The sequence below is a fragment of the Myxocyprinus asiaticus genome, chromosome 7 (genome assembly GCF_019703515.2).
Source record: "Myxocyprinus asiaticus isolate MX2 ecotype Aquarium Trade chromosome 7, UBuf_Myxa_2, whole genome shotgun sequence".
In the NCBI taxonomy this organism is placed as follows: Eukaryota; Metazoa; Chordata; class Actinopteri; order Cypriniformes; family Catostomidae; genus Myxocyprinus; species Myxocyprinus asiaticus.
This window is the reverse complement of record NC_059350.1, coordinates 5,043,193-5,057,818: the sequence shown is the minus strand read 5'-3', so window position 1 is coordinate 5,057,818 and position 14,626 is coordinate 5,043,193. Positions and strand designations below refer to the sequence as shown.

General features: G+C 39.4%; 1 long non-coding RNA gene across 2 annotated transcripts in view; it reads left to right on the top strand.

Annotated features, from left to right (window-relative positions):
• Positions 1–1,979: 1,979 nt before the first annotated feature.
• The window catches only part of LOC127443808 (uncharacterized), a 45,013-nt gene continuing 32,366 nt past the window's right edge, over positions 1,980–14,626 (top strand). For both annotated transcript variants that reach the window (XR_007897706.1, XR_007897707.1), the window contains exon 1: positions 1,980–2,037. This is a non-coding gene — a long non-coding RNA (uncharacterized LOC127443808). The remainder of the gene's footprint in view (positions 2,038–14,626) is intronic.

Sequence of the window (14,626 nt, the reverse complement as noted above, 5' to 3'; positions counted from 1 at the left end):
ATTGACATCATGTTTGTATTAGAGGACTTTTACTTACTGAGTCATATAGCATGCAGCCTCCTGTGTGAGGAATAATAAACCTACCTTATAGAGTTTTAAGAGTCTGATTCCTCAGATATATGGCCCTTAACACGTATTAAATGTCTCTTGAGATCCCTACGTTGAGGTAGCCATAGCGCTTTATTGCTCATAAGTATACTGACTCTCTTTTTGGCAACTGATATCAGCCCCATTTATGGGCATGACCACACAGTAGTTCCTTCTTAGTGAACGACCGGGAAACCTCTCCCATGTCGGGCAAATTCCAGAGGCTACGCCCCCGCACACAGCAGGGTGGAAGAGGTGGAGGAGGCCTACACTTCACTCAAGCAGGCCTGGAGAAGTCAGACAGACAGGCAGCACGTACACAACTTGCTTTCGCAAGAGTGATGTATCAGTAATGTGAGATTTAAAGTGTGACTTTTAACAAACTCGCATGACAAATTAAATGATAATGAGAAATGTTAACTCTATTTAACAAGGCAACACAATCCTTCACAGAGAGGAGAATGGGGCAAGTTGTCAAGGCCAAGGCCTATATGTCAACAAATATATATATTATATTTATATTTTTGAGTCAAAAGTCCACTTTGTGTGTTGGTTTCAAACACCTAGTTCAGAACTGTCTTAAATTGTTTTTTGTTTTTTTATGTGTGCGTGTGTGAAAATCCTTCAAAGCAAAATTCCAACATCATATTTTGTAATTGCTATTGGGTAGACAAATGAACACAATAAAACCACACCGGCATACACTAACCCGCCTATTGCGTTCTGCTCATTTTTGACATGGGAGAGGTATAATCATTTTTAAAAACCGCATAGTTTTTAGTACAGGAACCAAACTTTGTGACTTTGTCAAGACTATCAAAATACACACAATTATTATTATTTTTTTTTTTCAGATTTTATAAATTGGACTTGAAAGAGGAAATTAGTTAGGAGTAACAGGAAATTCAATTAAATTACTAATGATTCTCACAATAGATGTTAATATAAATTGTATATTATGTTATATTTAGACAAAATTTCACAGAAATGCTGATAAAAACAAACAAACATGTTTTCACATGTATCACATTGGTTCTGCTGTAGTTAATGTATATAATGTCAAAGAATTTCTACATTTTATTATTAAAAAATCATTAATTATTTACTTCAATTATTAGGCATATTAATTAATAACATTTATATTTGTCAGTTAACCCTTTAAGCTCTGAAGGTGTTTTTAAAGATTTCTTGTTTCAGTTGCCTAACCAAAATTAAAGGCTTATAACTTGACAAAAAAAAAAAAAAAAAAAAAAAACAAGGAGGGTCATATGTTTGGTATCACTGTAAAGAAAACTTTTAAAAACGTTTAATGATATAGATTAAGATACATTCTGAGACACTCAGCATAGTAAACTGCTGAAAAATCACACACACACACACACACACAACCTTCAGCCAAAAGTGTACTTTTTTCTGATTTGACATGATATGTATCTGGGTGTAAATAAGATAGCTCTGAAAAACTTTTCTCTCTCTTCCCAATCAAGTCATCTATATCAGATAATTTTGTTTTTATTGATACGACAAAGCAATCAAAAGTTATAGCATTACAAAAATAATTTATCATAGTGTAACATCTCCATGTGTCCAAAAGCCTCTCCAAACAAAGTATAATAATTGTACATAAGAACTAATTACACATGCAAACACAACAATGACTAAAGGTTTGCAAAGCATGCAGACATGATTTTACTAATGAGATTTCACAGAATGAGTGCCTATTAAGTGTTATTTATATTTGGACAATTTTTGTTTCTCGTAGGCACTTAACATGCCAAAATGATCAATCTTTTTACATGTATAAACAGTTAAGAACTTATTAATGACTTACAATATAGTTTTAGATGAAAGCCATCGGGTTATGAATGATTTATATGCTTGAATTCCACTAGGTCAAAATGTACCCGCAAATGCAGAAGGTGTATGCACATTCATCTGAACGCAATAGAGGTAAGGGTTAACTAAATACTGAAATAATGAACAGTTTTCTTAGGACAAAGGTATTTAAAAAAAATATCAGGTCTGGGGAGATGGTCACGTATGTTGTACATGTATATGTGGTATGTTTGTATAATTTATCAATTACCATTTCTGTTGGTCTAAACAATTATTTGTTATGTTACCTTTTCTATTTCTGCTGTTTCATTAATTGTTTGTTTCAAAATTGTTTAATACTGCTAAAAATATAATAGTCTATTAATGGCTTGTTTCCACTGTGACAACTTATAGTGACAACATGTTAGAACAAGAGAGCATGTTGTCACAAAAACATGTGTTCAATGAATTCTATGTTTTTCCCTAAGCAATGACGCTGGAAATTTCCTATTGCTTTTTTGTGCTCATACAGAAATGTACTTGTAAAAATTAAACCTAGGATGAGAAACACTGGAGTAAAAAATGTGACAACTAGCCCCAGCGCCTCTAAATAGACATTTAGGGAAGTCATTGTAGCCTATGTACTAAAATCATGACACCTGTGGTGCGTGAGGAGGTTCACACAGCCACATAGGAGCACCTGTTTGTCATGAAAAGAAAGCCACTACTGTCTCCTGAATATGTTAATGAGACTGAATCATCACTGACTGGGCATAGAGCCAGACGCAAGCCCACGTTTTGCTATCTGCAAGCACCTTTAACCTATATCTTCGGGTGTAGTACAACACTACTGTCAGGATATGACGTATGTTACTTCCTCTCCTGCTTCAGTCTGTAAAATACTTACCTCACACATGTACACTCCAATAGAGCTGTTCAGCTTGTAGTCCAAAAACCCGGAAGAGAATTCGACATGGGTTCCTTCTGGATTTTCCTATGGGTTTCTATAATGGGGGTTTTGAACTTCTGTGGTAAACATTACTTGATTACATTACTTCTACAACAGAAATTACACACATTCATACCTCAAACGTAAACTTTAAAGCCGTATTGAATTACATATTTAAAAATACGCACAATGGCTTCAAAATTCAAATTTATGTTGTAGAACAAAAGATCCTCGTATCATTAAGTAATGTTTACCACACACCTTATTTTACACATAAGTTCAAAAACTCCATTATAAAACCCATAGGAAAATCCCGAGGGAACCAATGGCGAATTAGACTTCCGGGTTCGCCTACAAATTGACGTCATGACTGAACAGCTTTATTGCTGCCTTCAAGTGCACCTGGGAAGCTTGTACCTCTGAGTCGGGCATTCGTTACTATGACATGTCACGCAATCAAGCGGGAAACAAAATACGGAAGAAGCCAAACAATTACGAAATGAACAACGACAAAAAAAAAAAAATTCTGTTGTACCGGTGAATAAACCTGCATCACTTATAAACGACATATATGATTTATTAATGCATGGTATCTAACGTATTAATAATTAATTTGCTTAAAACAAACCGCGAAGGGTGAGTCATTAGTTGATTGACATATAAAACAAATTAATTTTATTGATATAAATTACAGAAGTTGAAATTATTTTGCAAAATCATTACTTCCTATCATCTTTCATGTTGACACCCCCCCTTCCAACATCCCAACACGGAAACTCGTGTATCATCTAGAATTCCGACTTTCCCACTCGTTAATCCGACTTTGCGGGGTTATTCATCAGGGGCGGTTCTAGGGGCCCCTTTCAAGGTTATTTTTCTTGAAAACTGTAAACACTGTGTCTCTGTGGTGCTTTAAAAAATTCCTGTTTGTTTTGAGAGACCCGTTTAGACCCGCTATTCTCCGCGGCATCCACACACAAATGACCATGCGCCCCACCGAGAACGTTCTCGCACACATTATAGCGACCACGAGGAGGTTACCCCATGTGACTCTACCCTCCCTAGCAACCGGGCCAGTTTGGTTGCTTAGGAGACCTGGCTGGAGTCACTACATCTACAAATAATAAATGTTCCTATGCTTCACATATAGAACCGGCAATCTGGACTAAACGTCACCACCTTATGTTGGCAAAAAAAAAATATATATATATTTTGTTAAGTGTACACATGGATGGAAAATGCATGCATATCCAATGTTATTCTGCTTATAAAGCCCTGTAGGCCTATCACCTTTGTAACAGCTGGAATAAGTCATTTGAAAGCGAAAATTAACACAAAGTTAGGTCTAAAAAAAAATAAACTGTACAGAAAATTGTACTGTGAGGGGCAGTGCTGCAAATCATGCACAGTAAAAGATTCTTTTAAATTACTTGTTTTGATCAACAGTTATTCTTAATGACCAATTCAAGCACCCAGATATTTCACATACTATGGTTATTTCATCTCTTCATCTGCCACTATCACATAGATCAGCACTTTGATTAAGAACATGACTGATTGGTCTAGTAGTAACTTTTGAGGTTTGGGTTTCTAATTTGCTCAAATATAACTTTTTACTTTAATAAGTCAAAATTGCACCTGTACATCAGTGTATGGGTGTTACAATTTAAAAATAAAATGCAATAACAGATGTGGGGAGACGAGAGTAGCGTAAACACAGACACATTTATTGACAGTTCTGTATATGATAAACAGCGAACTCCAAAATTCAGACAGTGACAACCACAAACTCTCCGCACAAGCAGTGGGAACCTGGAAAAAAAGTCAGTATGCACGTGAGCGCCCATGAACGAGATGACACAGCTCACGAACAACCATCTCTCCCATCGCACAACCCAGCCATGAAACACTCAGTTTATATAGGGAGGAAACACACTGCGCACCGGTGCATCCCATCAACAATCAGCTCACCTGGTTACCACACACTAAATTGCCGACACTAAACGACACTGATAGCAGCCGATGACAGTGATGTATCTAATAAACATTCAATGAATACTTGGAAACAACTGAGAAATTAATCTTTTTTTTTTCCCCCATGTATTCGTCCATGTGGTCATTGTTGTTGAGGAAATAAGCTCAACTACCTGTGAGAGCCCTAACACTGTACACGCACTGCAGTAGTAGGTAGGCAATTGGTTGATGCTGTGATTGGCTGCTGCTGTAATCAATCACAGGATTGGCCGCTGCTGTAATCAATCATGCTATGGGTCTGTAGTCATTTGGGCGTTCGGTGAGAGTTTAGGCAGTTTGACATGAATAAATCCCTACACAATGTCAACATCAACTATAATATTTTTTACATTTATATTTAATACATTTGGATACTTATGTTGGGGTGGCAATGCTTTTTCTTAGGATGGCATTTGCTAACCTATGCCACCCCGGTAGATCTGCCCCTGAGCACAGACCTCTTGTAGTGTCCTCTGAATAACTTCCTGAGTGACATTGATTCATGTGTTGACCTTTAGTTGTGTCATCTGTTCAGTTCACAGTGAAGGTTATTTTAGATCACAATCTCTTGAGACTAGAGTATGTTTGCGTTAATGAGCCACTGGACAAGCTACAGGCTTTAACATTTACAGTTGATGTTGTGAGTTTGGACAGCGTAATATAACAACTGTATGTTACGCTGAATGTGATCTGTATGCCTGTAAATTCCTAATTTCACATTGGTTGAATCACAACACAGCTAGGGTTTAGATTAGGGTTAGGGTTAACAATGTAACTACAAATGTAATTAAATGTAGGTCATTTAAATGTAAGTACAATGCAATAACAAATAAGTACTCTGTATCAAATGCTTAAGTACATAGTTATTAAAGAGACCTAATATAAAGTGGGTCCCAATAAATGTTACAATTTTGAGAAGATACGAGTCCATACTGTAGGTCTAAATGAAAGCCAATCTTTCGTATCTTGTTTGATCTACCAAAATATTGAGTAAGTCTTTTTTTTCATTTCTGAATTAGACCCAGTATGTTTGTTCATGAATGAGCCAGTCATAATGAAAGTGTGAGGCTAGAGAGAAAAAAAGAAGAAACAGATAGACATCCAACCGTAACCATGTGGTATGTAGAGAGAGAACAGTGGCTTCCGTCTAACTTCTTTGATATCTTAAAATCAAAATGGCTACACAGAAAGTTGGCTTCCTCTCTTTCCACTGCACCACCACAAAGCTCAATTCCCCTCTAGATGTAATGTCTCTCGAAAGACAATCAAATTCATCACATAGTATTAGTACATTTTGAATGTCATTTTGGAAAATTATGTTTCCTAATACAGAGTGACTATTTGCAACCAGGTGTAAATAACTCCTGCCACACAGTGAGGCTATTTGCATCCCAATAGTCTACTGGAAACATAGAAATTGACGACAGACTGCATTGTGAATGTCGCTTCAGTGGCATGGGGCATCACCCCGGTAAAACTGTGCCTTTTCGACCCGGGTTCGATTTCGCATTTTCCTATCTCCACTCTTAATATTTTCTTTTAAGGGATAGTTCACCCAAAAATGAATATTCTCTCATCATTCACTCTCCCTCATGCCATCCCAGATGTATGAGTTTCTTTCTTCTGCAGAACACAAACAAAGGTTTTTAGAAGAATATCTCAGCTCTGTAGGCCCATACAATGCAAGTGAATGGTGGCCAGACCTTTCAAGCTCCAAAAATCACATAAAAGCAGCATGAATATAATCCATATGACTCTAGTGGTTTAATATACAGTATGTCTACTGAAGTGATGCAATCATTTTGGGCGAGAAAAAGATCAATATTTAAATCCCTTTTTTACTATAAATCCCCACTTTAACTTTAACTTTCAGAATGTGAAAGTGGAGATTTATAGTAAAACAGATTTAAATGTTGACCTGTCTCTCACCCACACCTATCATATCACTTCTAAAGACATAGATTAAACCGCTGGAGTCTTATGAATTACTTTATGAGGCCTTTATATGATTTTTGGAGCTTTTGGAGTTTTGGTCACCATTCACTTGCATTGTATGAATCTTTATTTGTGTTCTGCAGAAGGCATCTGGGATGGCATAAGGGTGAGTAAATGATGAGAGAATTTTCATTTTTGGGTGAACTATCCCTTTAATATTACTAATAATAATACATAAAAATGAATATAAAGGTAGTTTTACAATAGTAATATTGTAGGAACCATGTTTTTTGTCAGAAACCATAGTTTTAATGCAATTAACCATGGTGTTACTACAGTAATATGGTGTTAATATACTGTATTAACCATGTTTAATTTGGTGGTTACTATGATTTTACTACAAAATACCATGGTAATACTCTGATTACTGTACATTTACATTTATTCATCTGGCAGACACTTTTATCCAAAGTGACTTACAAAAGAGGAATACATTATCTTAAGGAGACAGTGGTACGAAAAGTGCGGTATTACAAAGTTTCACTAGCATCAGAATAGTAGTATTCAAGACAGATTAAAGTGCAACAAGATTTAAAAAATAAAATAAAAATTTAGTGACTGGTTAAGTGCTCATGGAAAAGATGTGTTTTTAGCCGTTTTTGGAAGACAGAAAGTGAGTCATCTTCACGGATGGAGTTGGGAAGGTCATTCCACCAACGTGGTACGATGAAACTGAAAGTCCGGGAAAGTTTTTTGGTGCCTCTTTGTGTTGATACAACAAGCTGCCATTCCTTAGCCGACCGCAGGCTTCTGGTGGGAACGTAGCTCTGCAGAAATTATTTTAGGTATGCTGGAGCAGACCCAGTGACTGCTCTGTATGCCAGCATCGGAGCATTGAATTTGATACATGCATCAACCGGCAGCCAGTGAAGAGAGATAAGGAGTGGTGTAACATGCGCTGTCTTTGGTTCATTAAAGACCAGACATGCTGCTGCATTCTGGATCATTTGCAGGGGTCTAATTGTGCAATGAGAGCGTTACAGTAGTCCAATCTATTTATGACAAGTGACTGAACAAGAAGTTGTGTGGCATATTCAGAGAGGAAGGGTCTTATCTTCCTGATATTTTAGAGTGTAAATCTACATGATCGTGCTGTCTTTGTGATGTGATCTGTAAAATTTAGTTGGTTATCAATGGTCACCCCTAGATTTCTGACCGTTTTGGAAGGCGTTACTGTATTGAACCCAGTTGCATTGTGATGTTGTGTTCAACAGCAGGGTTGGCTGGAAAGACAAGGAGCTCAGTCTTCACTGGATTAAGTTGCAGGTGGTGTTCCTTCATCCAGGCCGAGATGTCTGCCAAACAGGCAGAGATTTGAGCAGTCACCGTGGTGTCGTTGGGCTGGAAAGAAAAGTAGAGCTGTGTGTTATCAGCGTAGCAGTGGTAAGAGAAACCATGTGCCTGAATGATGGGTCCCAGTGATGTTGTGTATATAGAGAAGAGAAGTGGCCCAAGCACTGAGCCCTGAGGTACCCCAGTAAGTAGCTGATGTGACTTGGACACCTCACCTCTTCATGTTACCTTGAAGGACCTACCTGAGAGATAGGAATTAAACCAGTCAAGCACATTTCCTGTGATACCCAGAGTATAGAGGGTGGAGAGTAGGATCTGATGGTTGACTGTGTCAAAGGCTGCAGAAAGGTCCAGTAGAATCAGGATGGATGATCTGGATCCAGCTTTCGTCTGTCTCAGTGACTCAGTGAGAGACAGCAGGGCAGTCTCGGTGGAGTGTCCACTTTTGAAGCCTGACTGATTGTCATCCAGCAGCTTGTTCTGTGAGAGACATGCAGAGATATGATTGAAAACTGCCCTTTCAAGTTTTTTTCGCCATGAATGGGATGAGAGAGACTGGTCTGTAGTGTTCTACTCTTGTGCAGTTAAGTGCAGGTTTTTTCAGCAGCGGGGTTACTCGAGTGTGACGAGGAGGAAGGCGGGTCCAGGCCATGACTTTGCACGCCCAGTCCCCAATCGAGCTAATCAGCCGAGGAGAGGGATAAGTGCAGCGGGATGCGGCAGTTTGAGAGAGAGAGAGCCACACACAGCTGCCATGTGTGCGTTTATTTTTTGTGTCTTTTCGTTTAAAATAAATATTATTTTGACTGTTCAGCCAGTTCCCGCCTCCTCCTTGCCCATTTTAACCTTGTTACATTGGTGTCGAAGCCCGGGAAGGAGGAGGGATGTGCTGTTGTGGAGTCCCAAAGGAGCAGGAGCTGCTGGCCGCCTGGATGCGGAGGAACGGCCACCATCCAAGAGGGGAGGAGGGGCTCGCTGCCGGCCGCCTGGAGCGGTGGAGCCGCTGCCAGAACGCGGAGGGGTTCCCTACTGGCTGCCAGAACACGGAGGGGCTCCCTACCGGCTGCCAGAACGTGGAGGGGCATTCCATCCACCAGGGGTCGGAGGACTTGCTCTGGTCCACCCAGGGAGGAGTGGCTGTCGTCCACCAGAGGGTGGAGTGATCGAGGACCAGGCGACGGCGTGTCTGGGAACCGGCAAGCAAGTTTTTTTCTCTCTCTCCTCTCTCTCACTGTCGTCCGCCTTGCCTTTTCCCTCTCCTCTTTTTTTGTTTTTGTTTTTCCCTCCCCTTGTCCCCCTCCCCAGCTCTAGAGAGGTGGGGAAAAGCCTGCCAGAAGGGCGGAAGGGGGGGGGGGATGTACGTCATGCTGGGGGTTCCCTGGCCTGAGGCAAAGGAGGGAGGAGTGTGACAAGGAGGAGGGCGGGGCTGGGCCGTGACTACGCACACCCGGCCCCCAATCGGGCTAATCAGCCAAGGAGAGGGATAAGTGCAGTGGGATGCGGCAGTTCGAGAGAGAGAGAGCCACACACAGCTGCTGTGTGTGCGTTTATGTTTTGTGTCTTTTTTTAAAAAAATTAAATATTATTTTAACTGTTCAGCTGGTTCCCGCCTCCTCCTTGCCCATTTTAACCTTGTTACATCGAGCCTACTTAAATGTAGTGGGAAAAATGCCTGTAAGTAGAGATGTGTTAATTATGTGTGTGAGTGCAGGTAGGATGGACGGAGAGATGGCCTGGAGAAGGTGGGAAGGAATGGGGTCAAGGGAACAGGTGGTGGGGTGGTTGGAGAGGAGGAGTTTAGAGACCTCAGTGTCAGTCAGAGGAGAGAACATAGAGACAGAAGAGCTGCATACAGGAGGCGGGTGTTTAGCAGGGTGTGGTGCTGAGAATGTATTACTGATGGCTGTAACCTTATTAGTAAAAAATGTGGTGAAGACATCTGCTGTCAGTGATGTGTCAGGTGGTGGAGGGGGAGGACAGAGAAGTGTGTTGAATGTTCTAAACAAGCTGCGAGTGTCTGTGGTGGTGTTGATTTTGTTCTGGTAATAGGACGATTTTGCAGATTTAATGTTACCAGAGACTGATACTTACCCAGATCTGCTGGATCTTTAGATTTCTGCCATCCCTCTCAGCTGGCCTAGAGGAGAGAGGACAGATGCTGTTTAGACAATGGTTAATTTTTTGTAAAGGAAGGTAAGGGTTAGGTTTAGGGGTAGGTGTTGTCACTGTATATGCAGTTATGCCCCAATACTGTTAGGGGTGCAAATAGTATCTGGTCAGATAGTATCTGGTTTTACTATCTTTTTTCCTTATCTAATCACGATGCAGTTATGCCACTATACTGTTAGTATTTAAATTGGGATGCAGATAGTATTTAGTTTATTATCTTTTTTCCTTATCTAATCACCGTTTATCATACGATATCAGGCGGGCCATTGAATCACAATAAATCAAGTTCACCAATCATGAACTATTACTAAAGTACAGAAAAAGGATTCAATTTCATTCCTTTAGATGATCTCTTTGCCACGCAATTTGTTTACCACCTCTTCACTTACATAATTTTAAAGTAATACGAAAATGGCCATGGGCCACATTTTTGGATGTTTACTTACGTCCTATGTATTCCCATCAAGCATTCTGTTGCTTTCGATATCAACTGATCCCACTCACCTGACGTCAGACAACTGTGAGTTTCCTCATAACAGGTCCAGATCAAAAACAATTACACAGAAGAGTTTGCAATGGATCTCTTGCTCATTTTATTTCCTGCTACCCACACACACACACACACAAACATTCACGGCTCATGTAAGAAATTTGTCATTCTTTCTGAGTGAAAGGATAATTTGGCTTGACAGATCATAGTTTATGGCGGTGAAGAATGTATGGTATGGGGTGAAGAAGGAAAGCTGAAATAAAGGAAGAGGGCAGCAGCCGATGTGCCTGTGGTCATATCAGTCAAGCTGGTGAACATCGTACCCATGGCTTAGCCAGGAGAGGGAACGCTTAAATACGTTCACTAACTATTAGCACATCATTGCACACTTCACTGCCAGAGAAAGAGAGTGATTGAAATGGTCCCTTGGTTAAAGGAAGAATTGCAAGTTCTAATTTCACAGCAAGAGTTGCAAACACTCATTCTAGAAGTCTATACCAGATGCTTCTGCTCTCTGTTTCAAAAAGAGTTGCTTTTCACTGTTAGTTTGATGTGCTGCAATGCAGGACAGGAAATGCAAGCTGTCATGATTCCTCTAAAGTTTTTAGATGTTTGAACGTTGTGGGTTGTATCAGCTGTATCTGGTTTTACTGAAAAGTCTTCACTCAACTCATTTCCTTTCAACAACATGGTCATCAAGCTACAAAAGGACCAAAACCCCCCCCACAAAAGAACCAGAAAGATCGTCCATATGACTACATTTGATTCTACATTTGAATGTGATGAACTGAGCGAAATTTAGCTGCCTAGTTCACACACGTATGTCTCCGAGTTGTCTGTTTAAGAACGATTCATCTGGAAAGCATCATCAGTCTATTCAACATCTGCTAAACATCTTAAAAAGATCAGATTTACAAACATTCTAAATCATAAACGTCTCAAAGACATCTGATGAATGTTTTATTGACATCCGAGAGGAAACGTCTTACATACGTATTGCAGATGAGCAAACAACCTGAACAATATGTCTTCCAGATGTAAACAAACACATTAAATAGACATCTGGGTGTTGAACGTATGCTATCGAATTAGCGCGTTTCATTCGGTTATGAAACAAGAACCAATCCCGTTTTCTGTTACGCAATCTTCTGCAACGCATCAAAGGGTCATTTTTAAACTGAATGCGATTGTGAATGAGATTTCAACATTTTGGAAGATTATCAGTGAATAACGACTTAAATTTCAGTCTGTTCCTTTAACAAAGCTATTGTATTACTGCAGGAGGCTTGGAATACAGTCGTTTTTATGGTTCTTATGTGTTTTAGGTTGTTTATATTTCTTGTTTTGTAATTTGACAGACATGATCACTATAAACGGTTGTTGTATGTAAAAAAAAAAACAAAAAGCTGTGTAAATATTCTTCAAAGTTTGTGAAAAAATAACAACATTTAGGTTCGGAATGACATGAAGCTGGGTAAATAATGGAATTTTCTTTTTTGGGGGTAAACTATCAAGTTAAAGGAATGTTCTGAAAGGAAGCATTTGTGGCATATGTTGATATCCACAAAAAAAAAATATGTCAAATCATCTCCCCTTTATTTAATAAAAGAGCAAAAATCGTTGACGCTGTAATGCACTTATAATAGAAGTGAATGGGGCCAATGCATAAACACTACATATAAAGTATAGCCACAAGACGTAAACATTATACGTTAACATGATTTTAGTGTGATAAAATTATTAACCTTATCTATGTAAACTTATATCTAATATTACAACTTCATTGTTATAAGATTAGTAAGCTATTTAATTGAACCCGGAATATTCCTTTAACTGAAGACAAGATAAGAGAAATCAGACTCAAGAGGAGAACAAACTGAATCATTAGGACAACGAAGGATATAACAAAAGCAGCCCAGCAGGCACTGCAACAAACACACACATACTGTATATATGAATGACTTAAGAAGCCACACACTTTTAACTAGATACACACTTCTTCTCAGTCTACTAGTGAGACTGAGCACTTAATGTTGGCCTTAATGTTGTGGAGCACTTAATGTTGGCCAGCGGATACAAATAGGAAATCACTCTGTCTTCTTGGGCAAGGTTAGAGTTAGCATTAGCACTGATCCGTGAGAGGCCTGTAGGAGTGGTGAGTCAGGTAACAGTGACTCTTTCTGTTCCCATGGGCAAGGAGAACAACGGCCAAGTCCTTCACCAGTAAATAAAGGCGAATGGAAGAACAAAATCATATAAAGAAACTTTGTAGTTCGCTAGAGTCTCTAATTCATGAAGAGAATTATAGAATGAATTGCTCCTCCTCTTTTTGTGTTGTCTGTGTTATTTTAGTACCCAATTCACTAAAAGATTTATGCAAATCAAGTAATAGTGAACCATGCACAAAAAAGTCTTTAAAACGTGCTGGATAATCTCTGCAATGTATTTAAATACATTTTTATTAAAGGTATATTTCACCCAAAAATGAACATTCTCTCATCATTTACACCCTCATGCCGTCCCAGATGTGTATGACCTTTCTTTCTTCTGCTGAACACAAATGAAGATTTTTAGAAGAATTTCTCAGCTCTGAAGGTCCATACAATGCAAGTGAATGGGTACCAAAATGTTTAGGCTCCAAAATGCACATAAAGGCAGTATAAAAGTAATCCATACGACTCCAGTGGTTAAATCCATGTCTTCAGAAGCAATATGATAGGTGTGGGTGAGAAACAGATAAATATATTAGCCCTTTTTTCCTATAATCTCCACATTCACTTTCACATTCTTCTTCTTTTGTTTTTGGCAATTCACATTCTTTGTGCATATTTCCACCTACTGGGCGGAGAGTTGAATTTATAGTAAAAAGGGACTGAAAAATTGATCTGTTTCTCACCCACACCTATCATATCACTTCTGAATATATAGATTTAACCACTGGAGTCGTATGGATTACTTTTATACTGCCACCATTCGTTTTGGCCACCATTCACTTGCATTGAAAGGACCTACAAAGCTGAAATATTCCACTAAAAATCTTTGTTTGTGTTCAGCAGATGAAAGAAAGTCATACACACCTGGGATGGCATAAGGGTGAGTAAATGATGAGACCATTTTCATTTTTGGGTGAACTATCCTTTAATAAAATTAATTTAAATCCAGTGCAGAGATTTTCCAGGGCATTTTAACGACGTGGTTTGTGAATAAGACGCAAGAGTGTGTGCTAAAATATCATGCGCTAGCATAGCGAATTCGCTGCTTATTGTTAGTGCTAACAATGGCTATTAGCATTTAAAACTCAAACATGCTTCCCCCCCTCCCTACTGCAGCCCTCATTATCTCCTCTGTGCCGTGGGTCAGGGGTTTGTCGTGTACGTGGATAATCGCGCTAATGAACACTTAACTAATTGGTGCTCTGTGACTGCACAGTAACAGCTGCATAGCTGCAGGTGATGCGCAGAGGAGCCTTGTAGCAGTCGTAGACCTTTAGCACAAGGCACGTGGATGTCAATGGGATAAATGAAATTAGCAGGAGAAGGCCACGCTACGCTGCCGCGGAACTCAAGGCCAGAAACAGACAGAAAGGGTGCATATGGAAGAGAATGAGGAGGGGAAATATTTAGAGAGTACGAGTGAGACGGATAAAGCCACTTGACTTGATGCTAGCTTAATAGCAAATGTTCTTTTGTCGACTGTTAATTTGCCTCAAATTAGCCACTGATCATTTTCACACGCAAATGAGCTTTGTGGCAAACTTGCGGCAAATTGTCCATTGTTGCCAAAGGCTTGCCGGAGGTTCACCACTACTAGCGTAG